This window comes from Tenrec ecaudatus, chromosome 14 (assembly GCF_050624435.1).
Source record: "Tenrec ecaudatus isolate mTenEca1 chromosome 14, mTenEca1.hap1, whole genome shotgun sequence".
NCBI classification, from domain to species: domain Eukaryota; kingdom Metazoa; phylum Chordata; class Mammalia; order Afrosoricida; family Tenrecidae; genus Tenrec; species Tenrec ecaudatus.
This window is the reverse complement of record NC_134543.1, coordinates 6,279,135-6,295,315: the sequence shown is the minus strand read 5'-3', so window position 1 is coordinate 6,295,315 and position 16,181 is coordinate 6,279,135. Positions and strand designations below refer to the sequence as shown.

General features: G+C 53.2%; 1 long non-coding RNA gene across 4 annotated transcripts in view; it reads left to right on the top strand.

Moving 5' to 3' along the window:
- Nucleotides 1-10,770, top strand: part of LOC142426082 (uncharacterized) — a 28,487-nt gene extending 17,717 nt beyond the window's left edge. For all 4 annotated transcript variants that reach the window (XR_012779720.1, XR_012779722.1, XR_012779721.1 and 1 more), the window contains 2 exons: nucleotides 5,712-5,893; nucleotides 7,314-10,770. This is a non-coding gene — a long non-coding RNA (uncharacterized LOC142426082). The remainder of the gene's footprint in view (nucleotides 1-5,711; nucleotides 5,894-7,313) is intronic.
- Nucleotides 10,771-16,181: the final 5,411 nt, after the last annotated feature.

The following is a 16,181-nucleotide window of genomic DNA, read 5'->3' as shown; positions in this document are numbered from 1 at the left end:
TGTCATCCAACTCTACCAAAAGACCTCCTTTACGTGCTAAAAAAATCCAATCAAATAAAGCACAAGTCCTTCTGGGGATGTAGGCCAAAGAAATGAAAACTTATGCTCAATCAAAGCCAGATATCCCTGGTGCTCATAGCAGCTTTATCTGCAACAGCCTGGAACTTGGAAACACCCCAAATGTCCCTCCGTGGGTAAATGGCATGGTCACCTCCTGGAATACTAGTCAGAATTACAAAGAAAGGAACTGTTGCTACGGGCAACCACTTGGAAGGAGCTCAAGGGCATTACACTGAGTGAACAGAGCCCCTCTCAAAAGGTTGCATATGACATTTTCAAAATGACAAAATTAGAGATGGGGGACCTAGGGTTGCCAGGGGTCCCAGATAAAAAGAGTATAACTGAGTGTGTGTCTACAGAAGGCTGCAAGAAGAACCTTCCAGATGATGGGACAGCTCCGTGTCCGACTGTGGTGGTGATGACATGAATCTGCCCATGTGATGGAATTGAATACAACCGCAAACACACATGATACACCAAGAAAGTATCGAAGTTGTCAAGGATCTCATTTCATTGGATACGCAACCAATTCCCACGAAAGCAGCCATCAAGAAATCAAATGGCATATTACATGGGGAAAATCTGCTCCAAGAGATCTCTTTGAAGGGTTAAAAAGCCATGGTGCCCCTTTGAGAATGAGGATGTATCTGACCCAGATATCCCTTAAAGACTGAGAACAGATATCCCTTAAAGACTGAGAACTATGGGTTACACTGTTAACCCAAAGGTCGGCAGCTCAGAACCACCAGCCTCTCCGTGGGAGAAAGATGAGACTTTCTACTCCCCTAATCCACAGGGGCAGTTCTACTCTGTCCTACAGGACCACGAGGGGGTTGGAGTCAACTCGATGGCATGAGCGTGTGAGTGAGATGCGTATGTAAGAGTGGTGTGGTATGACAAGGCAGCTGATGGCAAACATCACAGTGGGAGGGGAACGGTGGTCACAAGTGCCAAAAAGATGAGCAGCGTACCAACAGTTTGGAGGATGGTGCAGGGCCGAGTAGTGCTCCTTCCTGTTAGACACGGGGTCACTCTGTCATCATCTAGCAATAGATACATGTGAAAGTTGGGCAAAGGATAAAAATAGACTAAATAATTGATGTCTTTGAATGACGGGGCTGGCAAAGAATACTGAAGCTACCATGGCCTGTCAGAAGAACAGACAGATCTGTTTGGGAAGAAAGACAGCCAGGATCCTTCCTAGAAGAGAGAATGAAGTGTTATCAGCTCATGAACTTTGGACATGCCATCAGGAGAGAGTCGGTCCCTGGTGAAGGTCATCGCATTTGGTGAAGTGGTCAACCCTCCACCAGGTGGGATGACAGCATGGTTGCAACAACGGGCTCACAGAGAGCCATGGGGGTGAGGATGTCGCAAGACCAGGTGATGTTTTGTTCTGTCGTTCAGGAGGTTACATTGCGTGGGAACCGATTCGATGGCACCTGAGAACAATAACAATAACAGCAACACACACACACACACACACACACGTTAGCTGAAAACTAAACCAAACCAGTTTCTGCAGAGCAGTCTTCCACTCATAGCAACCCGGATGGACGGAGTCGGGCTGTCCCATAGGGGTCCCAAGGCTGTTTGTGTCAGGAAAGCAGACGACCACATCCATTTCAAACTACCAACCTCTTGGCTAGCAACAAGTGCTTGACGTCTGCGCCACCAGGGATTTTGGGGTGCACGTTATACGGGGGGGAGTTTGAATATGACATGGGGGTGATATTGTTGTTGCTGTTGGCTGCCCTCCACTTGGCTGCCCATCCTGTGGTCCCCACAGACGTACGTCGACTGGAAGGAAACACTGCTCCATAACTGGCTCTGGATTGTGATTATATCACTAGGCCTTTCGTCTGAGTCCAGAAGCTCTGCCCACAGCAACGTCCAAGCTTCCACTGACACAGATGAGGGGTGTTGGCCGAGAAGTGAACACAGGTCTGCTGCACGGGAGGCAAGAATTGAGTTACAGAAACATTGTCCGTAGATTATACCCAATGCCATCCCGCCAATCCACACTGATGCGAAAGGGCAGGGCAGAGCCACCCCAAAGCGTGGCCAGAGCTGAGGTTTTCACAAGAGCACACCGAACGCCCACGTCTTTCTCTGCAGAGAGGCTGGTGGGTTCAACTCCAGACATTTGGGGAGCAGCTGACTGCTTAACCAGTGAGCCACTAGGACTCTCTAGATCCAGGTCAACATTGGGGGAACTGGGTGCATGGTTCACCCGACTACGTGGCGCTTTCTTTTAAACTTCCTGTGACCCTATCAAGATTTTGCAAAACAAGTCAGGGAGAAGGCAGACACCCTGAGACTGACCTCTGGGCAAAGGGCGAGCATAGCAGGAAGGACAAAAGGTATGTGGAGAGTAGCTCCTTTTTTAAAAAATTAAATCCTTTTATTGGGGGCCCTTACATCTCTTATCATGATCCATACATTCATCCAGTGTGTCGAGCACATTTGCACATTTGCCGCCATCATCATTTTCAAAGCATTCTCTTTCCACTTGAGCCCCTGATATCAGCTCCCCATTTCTTCCTCCTCCCCCTCTTACCCGCCCTCTCTCACGAACTCTTGATAAGTTATAGATTATTATTTTCATATCTTACATCATCTTCTGTCACCTCTCACCCACTTTTCCATAGTTCACCTGCCTGAGAGGGGGTTATAGGTTGATCCTTGTGATTGATTCCCTCTTTCTCCCCCCACTCACCCCTAATCCTCCTGGTATCTCTACTCTCATTTCTGGCCCTGGGGGTTTTATCTATCCTGGATTCCCTGTGTTGTTCGCTTTTGACTGTAGCATTGTTCATGTTCTGGTCTCATCCTATTTGTAAGATCAAATTGAGGTCATGACAGTGGGGAAAGGAAGCACCAAAGAACTAGAGGACAGTTGTGTGTTTCATCGGTGCTATGCTGCACCCTAACTGGCTCATTTCTTCCTGTGACCCCTCTGTAGGGGGATGTCCAATGGCCTATAGATGGGCATTAGGTCTCCACTCCATGCCACACACACCCCAATTCACCTTGGGTATGATTTTGTTCTGGGTCTTAGATGCCTGGTACCTGATCCCATTGTTACCTCATGATCACACAGGCTGGTGTGGTCCTTCCGTGTGGGCTTTATTGATTCTCAGCTAGATGGCCACTTGTTTATCTTCAAGCCTTTAGGACCCCAGAACTATAACTTTTGATAGCCCGGCACCATCAGCTTTCTTCACCACATTTACTAATGCACCCATTTTTGTCTTCAATAATCGTGTTGGGAAGGTGAGCATCGCAGAATGCCAGATTATTAGAATAAAGTGTTCTTGTGTTGAGGGAGTACTTGAGTCGAGGCCCAATGACCATCTGCAACCTTAATTCTTGACATATAGATATGAGTACACAGTTCTAATACCCCCTCGTTACACACACACACACACACACACACACACACACACACACCCCTGTATTTAGACCTCTATAAATGTCCTTTGCCTCCTGGTTCTTTCCTCTATTTCCTTTGACTTTCCTCCTGTCCCACCATCATGTTCAGCCTTCATTCTGGTTTAGTAATTCCTCGTTGCTACAACCTTTGATTAAGCCCCATTAGGCATCCTATGCCCTTCTCTCTATTGATTGTAGTTCACTTGTTGTTCCCTTGCCCCTGGGTTGGTTTCCCACCCCCATTCCTTTCTCCCACCCCCTTTCTCCCATATCCCCCAGAACCATTGGTCCTGTTATTTTCATCTCTGAGTTGTTTATCCCGCCGATCTTATCTAGATAGACATGCAGACACATTAATAAGTGCAAAGACCCAGTAAAGTCAAACAAAACAACAAAGGAAGTCAAGACCAACAAAACAATAACAATAACAACAAAAAGAAAGCCACTGACAAAAATGGAAAGGCCTATAAATAGTTCAAGGTCCATTTGTTGGCCTCTATGAGTACTTTGCAATTGACTCTGATGGGGTGACACGCGCTGTCTCCAAAGTCTAATTTGGTATTCCCCAGGGATTTTATCACTTTGATCCCCTTGCTGCTCTGTTGCATGCCCGCAGTGTTTTACCCCAGAGTGATGGGGTCAGACTGTGTACAATTCCCACACTGTGTCTCCAGTATTGTCCCTCGCAATGCTATAGTTTAGTGAGAGATGTCACATCTCTTGGTGGGGCCAGCCCTATGGTCCTCTCTGTGCATTGTCTACTCTGAGCAGGAACATCGTCCTCGGGCTTGGTGGGCCAGGATGTCCTCCCTCCTTCTCTATCCCTTTTCATTTCTCCTGTGTGCTCTAATCAGACACGCCCCTCTCCCCAAGCTATAGCTCTAGTGCTATCCTCTGAAGAGCATTCTTCTGAGAGGGTGAGAGGGGGGGCGGTATCCACATAGTGGGGATTAGATTCAGCCCTGCAGACCTCTCTATTGGTTCCCTGGTACATGCTGGTATGTTGTATTCACAACTTGGTAGATCGGGTTGAAGCCTGGGCTCTCTCTCCCTCTCCTGTGGAGATATAAACAGTACCCTCCCCTTGGGTGGGTTAGTGGCCGAGAAGCCTCCTTTCAAAGGAAGTCTGGCCAGCACAGAGTCTGGGAGGGCCACTGGGATGAAGCAGAAGGAAGTCCCCAAAGACTGCTGGGCATAGGCTGGGACCTCTTATGCCCAGGTGTTATAGAGGGTTACCTGTTGTGCTGTTCACCCCAAGGTCAGCCGTTCAAAACCACCAGCCACTCTGCTGGGGAAAGATGAGCCTATCTGTTTCCAGAAAGGGTTACAGCCTTGAAAACCCTCAGGGGAAGTTCTAGTCTTCCCCAGTGGGCCACTCACTATGGGTCAAAATCCCTGGATGGCATTGGGTTGGATGGGCTTGGTCAACACCTGGACAGACGCGGCTGTCTTCTCCTCTGCTCTATGCTGTATGTGCGACAGGTGGGGAGGGGGCAGCCAGGACTTGCGCCCTGCTGGGGTGGGTCCCCAGTGTTTGCTGCTGGAGCAAGGACAGTGCTCTCGGACTCTGGTTTCCCGGACCCACAGCTCTGCAGAACGAAGGCGCCGCCTTGCTTTGCACGTTAGGAATGCGCTGCAGCCCACTCGCCTAAGTTACATGAGGACACAATTTATCTTTAGCCTGAAGCCACCTGCTGAGTAATCTGCTTCTGTGCCCGACTGATCCCACCATCCTTACATTAACTGGAAGCACACAGACGGTATTTAAAGCGGTTGGGTTGACATGGACGAGCTGGGAGAGGGGGGTGGGCAGCGGGTGCGTGTCCAGCGGCGGCGGTGGCTGCAGACTCCAGACCATCCTGCCTGGACCAGGCTGGGAAGAGACTTCCAGATCCTGAGGCTCCAGCTTCCCACTGGCTGTGGGTGGAGAGTGGATTCCCCCCGCCCCTACCAGTCCTCAATTCCACCTCTTCCTTTCCACAGTTTGGTCTGGCTTCTGGACCAATGTCAAACTGGTTAGTGAGCATTATGCCGGGAGATCTATGTTGTTTGCTTGGTGCCTTAATGGCAATGCTTGTGAGGTCAAAGGCCAAGGAGAACCCTGGTGTTGGGTTGATTGAACCCTTCCCAGCCGCACCCTCTCGGCTGGCCAGACACCATCTGCACAGGTACCCGTGTCGCCTCCTGACCTTCCACTTGCTCTGCTCTCCTTACAGGACCCTAAGGAGTCCGCAGGGCAGTACAAATGGTTCACACTCAACTATTGGGCAAAAGACTGGCGTTTTGAGCACCTCCTAACCTAGCGGTATTTGGAATAAAGGCCTGGCGATCTGCAGCCATAAGCTCACAGCCTGGAACACTCTGTGGAGCAGCTGAACTCTGCACATGCCAGGCCACCGTGAGTTGAATTGACTCGATAGCAACTGACCTTATCAATAATCATAAACTGGAAAAATAAACCAACTCACTGCCATTCAGTCTGTGCCGACTCATACTGACCCTATAGGGCAGGGTAGAAGTGCCCCCGTGAGTTTCTGAGACTGTAACTCTTCACGGGAGTACAAAGCCCCCTCTTTCTCTCTTGGGGTGGCTGATGGTTTTGAACTATTGACCTTTCTGGCTCAAGGCCAGCAACACGTTATCACTACACCACCAGGGTCCAGCGCTCATGGGTCTCTCCAAAGTCTCACTGCCATGCGGTCAATTCTGACTCACAGGGACCCTACAGGACAGGGTAGGGCTGCCCCCGAGGGTTTAGAGACTGACTCCTGATGGGAGTAGAAACCTCGTCTTTCTCCCTTGGAGCATCTAGTGGTTTCCAACTGCTGACCTTGGGTTAGCCACCCCATGAGTAATTGACTACGCCAAAAGGGCTCCTGTCATGCGTGTGTTGGGGCCAATTCTTCGTTTCCACCGCTGTCGCAGCCCATGGCTGTGAGAACGATGCGCCCTCAGCCTCCTTGTCTAAGGGAGACAGGAGGTTCCGGGCTGTCTCCAGCTCACAGAGACTGCCTCTGCTGGTGGCCCTCCCTCTATCTGCAAAGCCAGCACTGTTGCCCCTCAGTGGTCCTTCTTGGCCTGCATGGCTCCCTCTGACCACAGCTGGGGAAGGGTCTCAGCTTTCAAGGGCCCCGAACTTAGCCTGGACCATCAGACTAATCACCTCTCCATCAGGTTCTGTCCCGTGTCAGGTGGTCCAGTCCCAGGCTCCAGGGTTAGACATCTTTGGGGGTGGGGTCATCTGCCAACCAAGGATCCCCACTAGTGCCTTGAGTTAAGCGTTGAGCTGCTGCCCTCAAGTCAGGCAGTTCAAAGTCACTGACATTGTCAAAGGATAAAGATGAGACTCTCTGCTCTTGTAGAGAGTTCCAGGCTCAGAAACCCCAAGGAGCAGTTCTGTTCTGTCCTATAGGGTCGTTGTGATTGGAATCAGCCTGAGGACCATGGGTGGGGTTTTATCTGCTGGCTCCCCGAGGCCCTTGGCCTGTTTACAACTGTTTTCTAGAGGCAAAGACAGTCAGGTTCCAAGGTTCTCCCCAGTTCTTGTAGCCAGGGAATTGACACAGTGGGAACTTGAGTATCTGGCTTAGTAACTGGGGAGCCCTGATGGCAGAGCTGTCATGAGTTGGGCTGCTGACTATAAGGTCAGCAGTTTGAAACCAGCAGTCCATTCACTGGAGAAAGACAGGGCTTTCTACTCCTCGTCAAGAGTTGTCTTTGAAACCCACAGGGGCTGTTCTACTCTGTCCAATTGGTTCGCTGAGAGTCGATATCCACTCAATGGCAGTAAGTGAGGGTTTTTCTGTTTTTTTTTTTAGTTCTCCTTGGAGCACCTTATCCTGACTGGATGCTCGGCAAGATGTTCCCACTCGTGTCCCACTGGCTCCTGACCAGGGAGCTGAGTATAAGGCCATCATCTCACAGGTGAGGGATCCGTAATTCAGAGAAGCTAAGTGGCTTCTCATAGAGCTTTTGGGTCCCAGACCACGGTGCAGGGCCGCAGCTCTGATGGGGGGCTTCCTGGCCAGCCACAGTCCAGCACAGGCTTATCCTGGGGGTCCCATCACCTGCCCGTCAAGTGTCTTTGTCTTCAGGTGTGTCTTCATCTTCACCCTCCTTCAGCAAGTATGGGCTGAGCCCCATGGAAGTGCCGGTGGGTAGAGTGTTGGTGAGAAATGGGCCCTGCCCTCCCCAAGTGCCCAGGACCGGGACACAAGTGTGTGACCAGGAACCTTCCCTTGATGTCGTTCATTCTCTCCTTCCTTCACCGAGCACTTGTCTGAGCACCAAGAACCGAGGAACATGCTCACCTGCCAAGAGTGCACACGTGGTGGTCAGAATGTCCACTGTTGCCTTGTGGAGAGGCCGCAAGACATGCACATTTTGGATCAGTGTGGAAACAGCTTGTGTTAGCCCGGATGACTAGAGAAACAAATTCACTGACACTCATGTGTGGAAGAGAGAGTTTTTTATATCCAAGAGTAATTGTGTATTAAGAAAACAGCCTGGCCCAGTCCAGATCAAGCACAGAAGTTCAGTATTAGCCCATAAGTCCTATATTAGCCATATGTCTGATACTAGTGCATAAATTCTTCTACAGCCTCATGCAGCACTTGCAATGATGTCCAAAGCAGGAAGATCACAGGCCAGTGGGTGAAAAGTCTTGCGGAAGCATCTTAGCACTGGCGTGGGTCTCCACGTGGCTCCTCCAGCCCCAGGGGCTCTGCCTGCCATCAGTGTGTCTCCATGTGGCTTGTCACCAGGAATGTGAAGCAGAGAGAGAGTGTGTCTCGACCTCCAGGGAGGAATTACCAAAGTTCCCAGAATCCTCAGGAGAAGGCCATGCCCACACAGAGGCCTCATTGACTCTGACCTGATTGATAGGCTAGCTTCCACCCCTTCACTTAAGTTGACAGGAGATGATGTCACTGCCACACAGCTCCTCAAGATTACGGGGCGATGGCACTGCATACACCCTCAAAGCTCAAGCTGACAGTCATTGAATTCATTCTGACTCACAGCCACCCTATAGGACAGAGGAGCACTGCCCCTGTGGGCTTCCAAGGCTGAAACTCTTGATGGGAATAAACAGCCTCCTCTTCCTCCGTGGAGCAACTGGTAGGTTTGAACCGCTGACCTTGTGATTATCAGCTCAATGTGTAGCCCATGAGTCCACAGCCACCTTGGCCAGGACTATTTACCATAGTAGTCCTCCACCTCATGTGTGGTGACCCCAACCATAAAATTATTTTCATTGCTACTTCATCACTGGCATTTTACTACTGTGATGAATTGGGCGAGACCCCCTCCCCCCCTAACGGGTCAACACCCACAGGTTGAGAACCGCTGATTTAACACGTCACATTTGAGAAGCGCTTCAAAGATGTGTCAGGGGGTAAATGTCTTTCCCAGAGTCTCTAGTTCCCTGACCACTCACCCTGTACCTGCCATGCTACCTGCTGGAACTCGCACGGGGACAAAACACAGCCCCGGCATCCACCACTCAGGATCAGGTTAGGACCTGGGAGATCCTGTCTCACCCCACCTCTGTAGGTGGGTGTAGCCTCACGTGGCTCTAATGTTGGTGGGAACCTGGCAGGGCGTCAGCAGCTCTCAGGGCCGCCAGCAAGCAGCAAGATCGAGGCAGAGGGCGGGAGAGGTTCCCAGGGCTCTCCCTGTGAGGTCAGCCTGTGACCTGATCGACAGGTTGATTACCGCCCCGACCCTTTCTCTACCTGCCCTTTGACACAAAATAATGTACCCACTACGCATGCCTAGGGAGAGTCGGGGAGCCCGTGGGCTGTCCGGGACCTGAGTTCACCAGGTGGGACAGCCCGGGATCGGCGCTACTGGACCGGAACCGCTGTGACTTTCACCTGGGTCCTTCCTGCCGAGTCCAGCTTTTGCCGGATCTGAAGCGTCCACCCGTCTTTTGCTGAGCTCAAGCCTCACCACAGGGCCCGCTTCCCACATCCGGCGTCTGACACCCACTCGTCCAGGAGCGCGTCTTTATCTCTGCGTCCGTTAAGACAGCCTGCAGCCTGGCTTGCCTCTGCTGGTTGCTGCAAACCTGGCAAAGGGCTGAGCGTTGGAGGCTGACTGGTGGCTGGCCCTGGGGGCCCCTGTGTTCACCACACAAACCCAGCCTTACCCACCCCCTTCACCAGCTCCTTGCTGCTCGTGGCTTGGAAAGTCCCTGGCCTGAAGGGGCCAGGACAAGTACTGTGTGGTGGGGTCTGTGGCCATGGGGGGTTGGGGGGTGGGGGACAAAGGAGCACACGGAGGTCCAGTGCCTGAATCAGGAAAAGGTTTCGATTGAGGTGACATTCAAGAAAGTACAAGTTTCCCGGTCATCAACAGTGTGGTGTGCACCTTCCTGCAAGCCTCCTCCAAAGACTCGGGAAAACCCACTCTGAAGCGATACGGGGTCTTGGGGCAGGGACATGGCTCGGTCCCCCTGTAGTACCCAGCCTGGAGCTGGGTTCTAGAAGGCTGGACACTGTCCTCTCCTGCTCCCGCCTTCCCTTCCAAATCCTGTCCCATTTGTGTAGGTCAGGCCTTGGGTAGCAGCTGCCCCTCCCATTGTGGTTGTGAGGTGCTCTCAAGTCCGTCGCAGCCCATCATGACCCTGTGGACAACATAGTGCCCTGTCCTGCGTCATCGCCATCATTCCTAGGGGTGAGCCCAAGGTTGCAGCCATGGTGTTAATCCATCTCGTGCGGGGCCTTAGTCTTTGACGCTGCCCCTCCACTTTACCAGCACGATGCCCTTCTGCAGGGGTTGGTCTCTTCTAACCACACGTCCAAAGTCTGTGAGGTGAAGTCTCGCCATCTTCGCCTCTAAGGAGCACGCTGCCACACTTTCTCCACAACAGATAGGTTTTATCCTTTTTTCCAGTCCATGGTACTTTCAATATTCTTTGTCAGCACAATTCAAAGACATCGATTCTTCTACGCCTTCCCTATTGAATGTTCACATTTCATATGCATATGAGGCACCTGAAAATGCCATGGCTTGGGTCAGGCACACCTTAGTCCTCAAAGTAACATCTTTGCTGTTCAATACACTAAAGAGGTCTTGTGCAGGGGATTTACCCAACACAACCCATCCTTTGATCTCTTGACTGTTGTATCTATGAGCATTGATTGTGGATCCAAGCAAGACAAAATACTCGGCAGCGATTGTCCATTTATCGTGCTGTTACTTATTGGTCCACATTGTGAGCTTTCTGGTCTTCTTTATAGCCAGTCCCTGGCCATTGTTAATAAAGTTTTATTGACACACAGCCACACTCACATGTTTCTATATCTTTGGCAGAGATGTGGTCCAGGAGAGCTGGGACAGAGGCCATCAGAATGGAAAGGGTTTGCTCTCTGGCCTTCCCTGGGGTGCTGCTGGACCAGGTCCCCTCTCCTTCCCCCAATCCTGCTTTCCCACCACAAGATCTCAAACACCTAATCTCCCCTCCTGTGTCCTATGGGCCTGGTGTCCAGCCCTGGTCCAGCCTGCCTCAGCTTGGAAGTGGACTGCCGTTGTGATAGTGAGGTTTTATGTCAACCTGGCTGGGAGGATTCTCTCATGATCAGATTTAACTTGGTGAGATCAATGCCACAATGGGATCTGCTGTGAAGGAGTCAAGTAATGAGTCTAGTCATGGGCTCAATGCCGCTGAAGGAGTTTTCATGCAGAGTGTGGCTGCTTCTTAGTACAGACTGGCAGTGTACGGAAGCCAGCTCACTCCTGCTGCTGGATCTGGGCCCTGCAACCAGTTGACTCACCTCCTGCCAACCTCAGATTCATTCAGCTCAGCATCCACCCGCCTGTGCTCTTCCTGCTTCATCTTCCTGTGCCCTGATCGTCAGCCCCTGCAATAAAGAGTCAGGAGAAGCCTCCAGCTGACATCTGACCCATGGTCTTGAACCAGACTGGACTTACCCACTTTTACAATGGTGTGAGCCATTTTTTTATTTAACTCTCTTCACACACACACACACACACATCACAGGTTTTACTTCTCTAGAGAACCCAGCCTAACACACCAGTGTTCATTCGAAGCACTGCCATGTCTAAGTGCTCATTGTCCTGAACACTTACTGTAGGGGACTGGGGGCTCGAGCTCTCTTCTCTGGGAGCTCCTTCACCATATGGGAAAGGCTCGAGGGGCCTTGCTCGCTGGTGTCCCATCTGATGCTGATTGGGGGGTGGAATTTCCAACTGGACCTGGAGCAATCTTGAAGGTCCCCTTATGGAGGAATTTTGATGGGTAACCCCTCTGCGTGGTCAGCCCTTGAGGCCCTGTGCTCACCATGTGCCCGGGCTGAAGGAGCCTGCCAGGATCCAGGCTGGACCTAAGAGAGTCTGGGTAGCTGTATCTGAGGGGCGGACCACCTTCCCTTGCCCCCTGGCAGTAGGAGTAACCACCAAGGATGGTGGAGTCCGCTGGGAAGGCGGTGAGCCCCATCTTGGAGAGGCTGGTGGTTGGTCTTGAGCAGAAGGTCCGCCACGTTCCTCCAACGAGCTGGAGGGTGGAGGCCCCTCCCTACTAGAGTAGGACTTCCCAGCCAACTCTCTGTCCAGTCCAGCCCCAGGCCCTTGGGTGCTGAGGATGACCACTTGGGGGCAGTGCGAGCCAGGAGACCTGGCAGAGATCCACCAAGAGGCTTAGAGGCTGGAGGCAGCAGGGGAGGGAGACAGGCTGCATGGACAAGCCAGGCAGTCACTGAACCCCGCTCTCCTGCCCAAAGACACTGGGCACCTCCTCCCAGGACCAACTACACCCCTTCTCACACACACATGCACACATACAAGTACAGGCCCACAGACACAATGGTCCACCATCACACACCTGTACACATCACACTCACACACACACGTAAACCCACACACTTACACTCACACGTGTGCACACACACATACAGGACACAACGATTGCCACACATGTGCACATATATTTTCATATACATGTAGACACGCACAAACACATACACTTGCACAGGTACACACACACGCACGCACACACACACCCTGTTAAGGTGTGAGGGGATTCAAGTCTGAGCTTTTGGGGTCTGTTTTTCCTTCCTGATGCAGGGCTTCTGGTTCAGGGGAGAGACAAGACCCACACCCACACCTCACCCCATGAGGGGACCCTCCCTTCCATTCTGCTTCCTCGGCCCTGGCTCTGGGCACAACCTCTAGCCCCTCTAGGCTTCCAGAGCCATCACCCCTGTGGTCCTCCCTGAACCCCTCTTCTTATGGACACTGCACTCCCTCCACTGATGGGGCGACCTGGACGGAGCTGTTCAGTGTCTGAAATGGTCCTTCTAGATCTCCCTCCACTGCCAGCCCCTCATGTCCCCTCCACATTCCCCACCCCGATCAGGTAAATGGCAAGCCTGAGTCCAGAGACAGGGAGGGCCTTCTGTCCTGTGCATCTGTCTGGATGTCCCAGTGCGAGGGGCATCAGACAGTCCACTCCTGTAGGAGGATGGAGGTAGCCTTGTGTACAGCTGAGCACAGCACCACTCAGTACCCTCTGAGGCCCTGCTGGTGACCAGTGCTGCTTCATCTCTGGGAGGGTCCCTCTTGTTGTCCCAGGGAGTCTGCAGCCCTGGGAGCTCCCCCAAACCAGCCTGTCCTCCAGCCCAAGCATGGGGAGCATATCCAGGCATGGCCCCTCTCCCCAGTGCAGGCGATTGGCTCTCTGAGTTCCCCTCCTGCCTGCCCTGCCTGCTGGTTTCCCACAGCCAGTTTGGAGGGAGGTGGTCGGGTTCCCCACCCACCTGGAGGGGGTCATCAGCAGAGCCACCAACTCATCCTGTGTCTGCCGGACCAGGTTTCACACGCCCACAGCACCAGGTGCTGACAGAACCTGCTGCCTGGCCGGCTTGGGGTGCCGGGTAGCCTGGGGCTGGCAGGCTGCAGGAACATCCTACATTCCAGTCACCTGGATGGCCCTTCCAGGCGGGCTTGGCTGTAAGGGGCGGGTGTCTGGTTGGTGAGGTCTGCGGCCCCATGGTTGGGGCTCTTCTTCTCCTGTAATAGGGTGGCATGCCACCACCTCCCGGAGCAGACCCCATAAGAAGCAGAGGCACGGGCAGTGTCAGGGGGACCAAGACCCCGGGCGCCCTGTGCTAGCTGCCTAAGAAGCCCCACCCTGGCCACCATCATTTAGGGAATGACCCAGGCTCGTGTTCGCTTCCAGGATGCCCCTCTGAGTTTTGCTGTCCTGAGATGCTGCTGGATGAGACGCTGGCCATGTCCCCAGCCTCTACCTGAGGGCCCCCTCAAAGCTCTGCTCCTTGGCCATCCACTTTGGTCACCAGTCCCTGCCTGGGTGGGTTTGGGGCAGAGATGGGGGTGGGGGGAGGCTGTCACTTGGCACAGATGTGACAGGATAGGCCAGGCACAGGTCCCAGGTACTCCACAAGCAGCCTCTCTGGCCCCACCAGGCCACCTCAAGGTGAGTCTGCACGCATGCGTCCTGGAGGTGCGTGCCTGGTACTCTCCAGTGCTGCAGAAGAGCTGGGACGAGCCGCAGCCCTCCGGACCTTGCAAGCTCTGCTCCAGCTGCCAACAGTTTTTGACAGTGAGATAGATGCAGCCAAGACCAGCAGCCAGCACTTACGGGTGGCTTCGCCCGGGCCTTAAAGTGCACACAGGGCTGCGGGAGGATGCCTGTAAGAACTGGGACCTGGGTGGATTGGGGCCACCATTAGGCTGTGGCCTTGGTTTTCCTGTGTGCATGCATCTGTAACACATGTGAGTGTTCATGTTGTATGTGCATGTACATGCATACCAGAGTATATGTGTATGAGTGTATGCCTTGCAGGTGTCGTGTGCACATGTGTGCATGTGGAAGTGTCTGCACATGTGTGTCTGAATGCATGCAAACTCATGTCTATACATGGGAGCCCATGGGCATGTGAATGTACACATGCATGTGGGTGAACATGTGTCCCTGTGGGCGTGTCTGCGCAGGGTGAGTTATGTGCATGGGTGCATGGGCACGAGTGCTTTATTTGAGCATGCAGATGTGTGCACATGAGTGTGTATGCATGGATGAATGCACACGTGTGTCCACATACGGGAGTCCGTGCATGTGTGAGTGTTTGGGGCCTGTGTGTGTGAGCGTGTCACGCATACTTTGGGTCTGTCGCAAGGACAGAAGAGTCCCTGGAGAAGGACACTGTTTTGGTGGAGTCAAGGGGCAGCACCGAAACAGAGGACGTCCCTCAGGGAGATGGACGGGCACCGCGGCTGCAGTCACGGGCTCACACACAGACATACTTGTGAGGGCGGTGCAGGACCGGGCGGGGTTCCACTCTGCTGTGCATCAGGTTTCTAAGTCAGAACCGACTTGTTGATAGCCCCTCAGCACACCATGTGAGCATGTGTGTGCTCGTGTGTGTGCGGGTGAGATTGCGCGGATGCGTGTGCATGGTGTGTGGGGGTGTGCGCATGCTGGTTTGCATCACAGAATCCCCTTATTGCCTGAACCATGTGGGGAGGCTCCAGCAAGCACTGCCTGGACGCTCGGACCCTGTCTGCCCAGCCTGAGCCGGGCTGTCTGTGGAGCGGTGGCCGCCTCTCCCCTGCGGGCGGCCCTGGCAGCAGTGCTGCCCGATCCTGTGGCGAGCCTGGTGGGAGGGCTGTTTCCCACATCGCTGAAAGGTGTGGTGGGTAAAGCGTCCTGTTATCTTCAGCCCTCCTCTTGCTCCCAAACCCTCCAGCCAATGTGGCTGTCACTCATTCAACAAAAATAAATTCACCTCATGTTTGTGTGGAATCTTCCACCCAAGAGGCAGAGGAAGCCAGGGGTGGTCTAGCTGGCATGTGCCTTGTGTGGGTGGAAGCCGAGAGAGCTACCTTGGGTCATGTCACTCAGCCTTGATGGGTATCAGGGACCCTGCCTCTATGTGCCTGTTACTTAGAAGCAAGACCCAGCACCACCAGTCCCTCTGGGGACTCACCAAAGACACTCAGTTTCAGAGTGGCTCCCGGAGCCCTCGATGCCTGAAGCCTCCAGCACCCATGGCCAGACCCCAGGAGGAGAAGCTTGAGGGACTTCTAGGCTCTACCTACAGGCCCAGTGTGGTTCTGAGGGTGGGCAGCGACTGTTTCTTGCCTGCATGTGCAAGCATGATTTAACCTTGTCTTATTCACGAAGGATGATTTCAACCTACGTACAATACCTAACAGACAGTGAGAAGCACGTAAAAGCACCTAAGCCACCAGGCCAGAGCAGATGGCCAGAGCAAACAGGAAGGGAACAATGAAAACAGAACCCAGGTGTGCCAGCCTCAGGGTCCTATAGGCCACTTTGATTGGAATAGTGAGTTGGGCTCTGAGGTTCCTGGCAGCCAGAGGGAAAAGAGAAAGGGGATCTGTTCCATGGCCTTTCCTGTCCTTTAGGGTGGGGCTTCTCAACTGTCTTCCCATCAGGCTCTGGGGTGGGGGTGGGGTAATCTGTGAGAGCCTGTGAGACTGTGGGGAAGGCAGAAGGACTTGCTCCTGGGGTCTGAAGACAACGCCCCACTGGCTGCATGAACTGCATCTTCGCACCCCTGGGCAAAGGAAGGCTGGCCTTTCCTCATTGCGTGGGGAAGGACGACGCTTTCTCCAAGCCTTGGCTCAGGGGGCCCCGTCGAGGTGGCCCTGACACGGAACAGGGGGACTGCCTCCAGGTC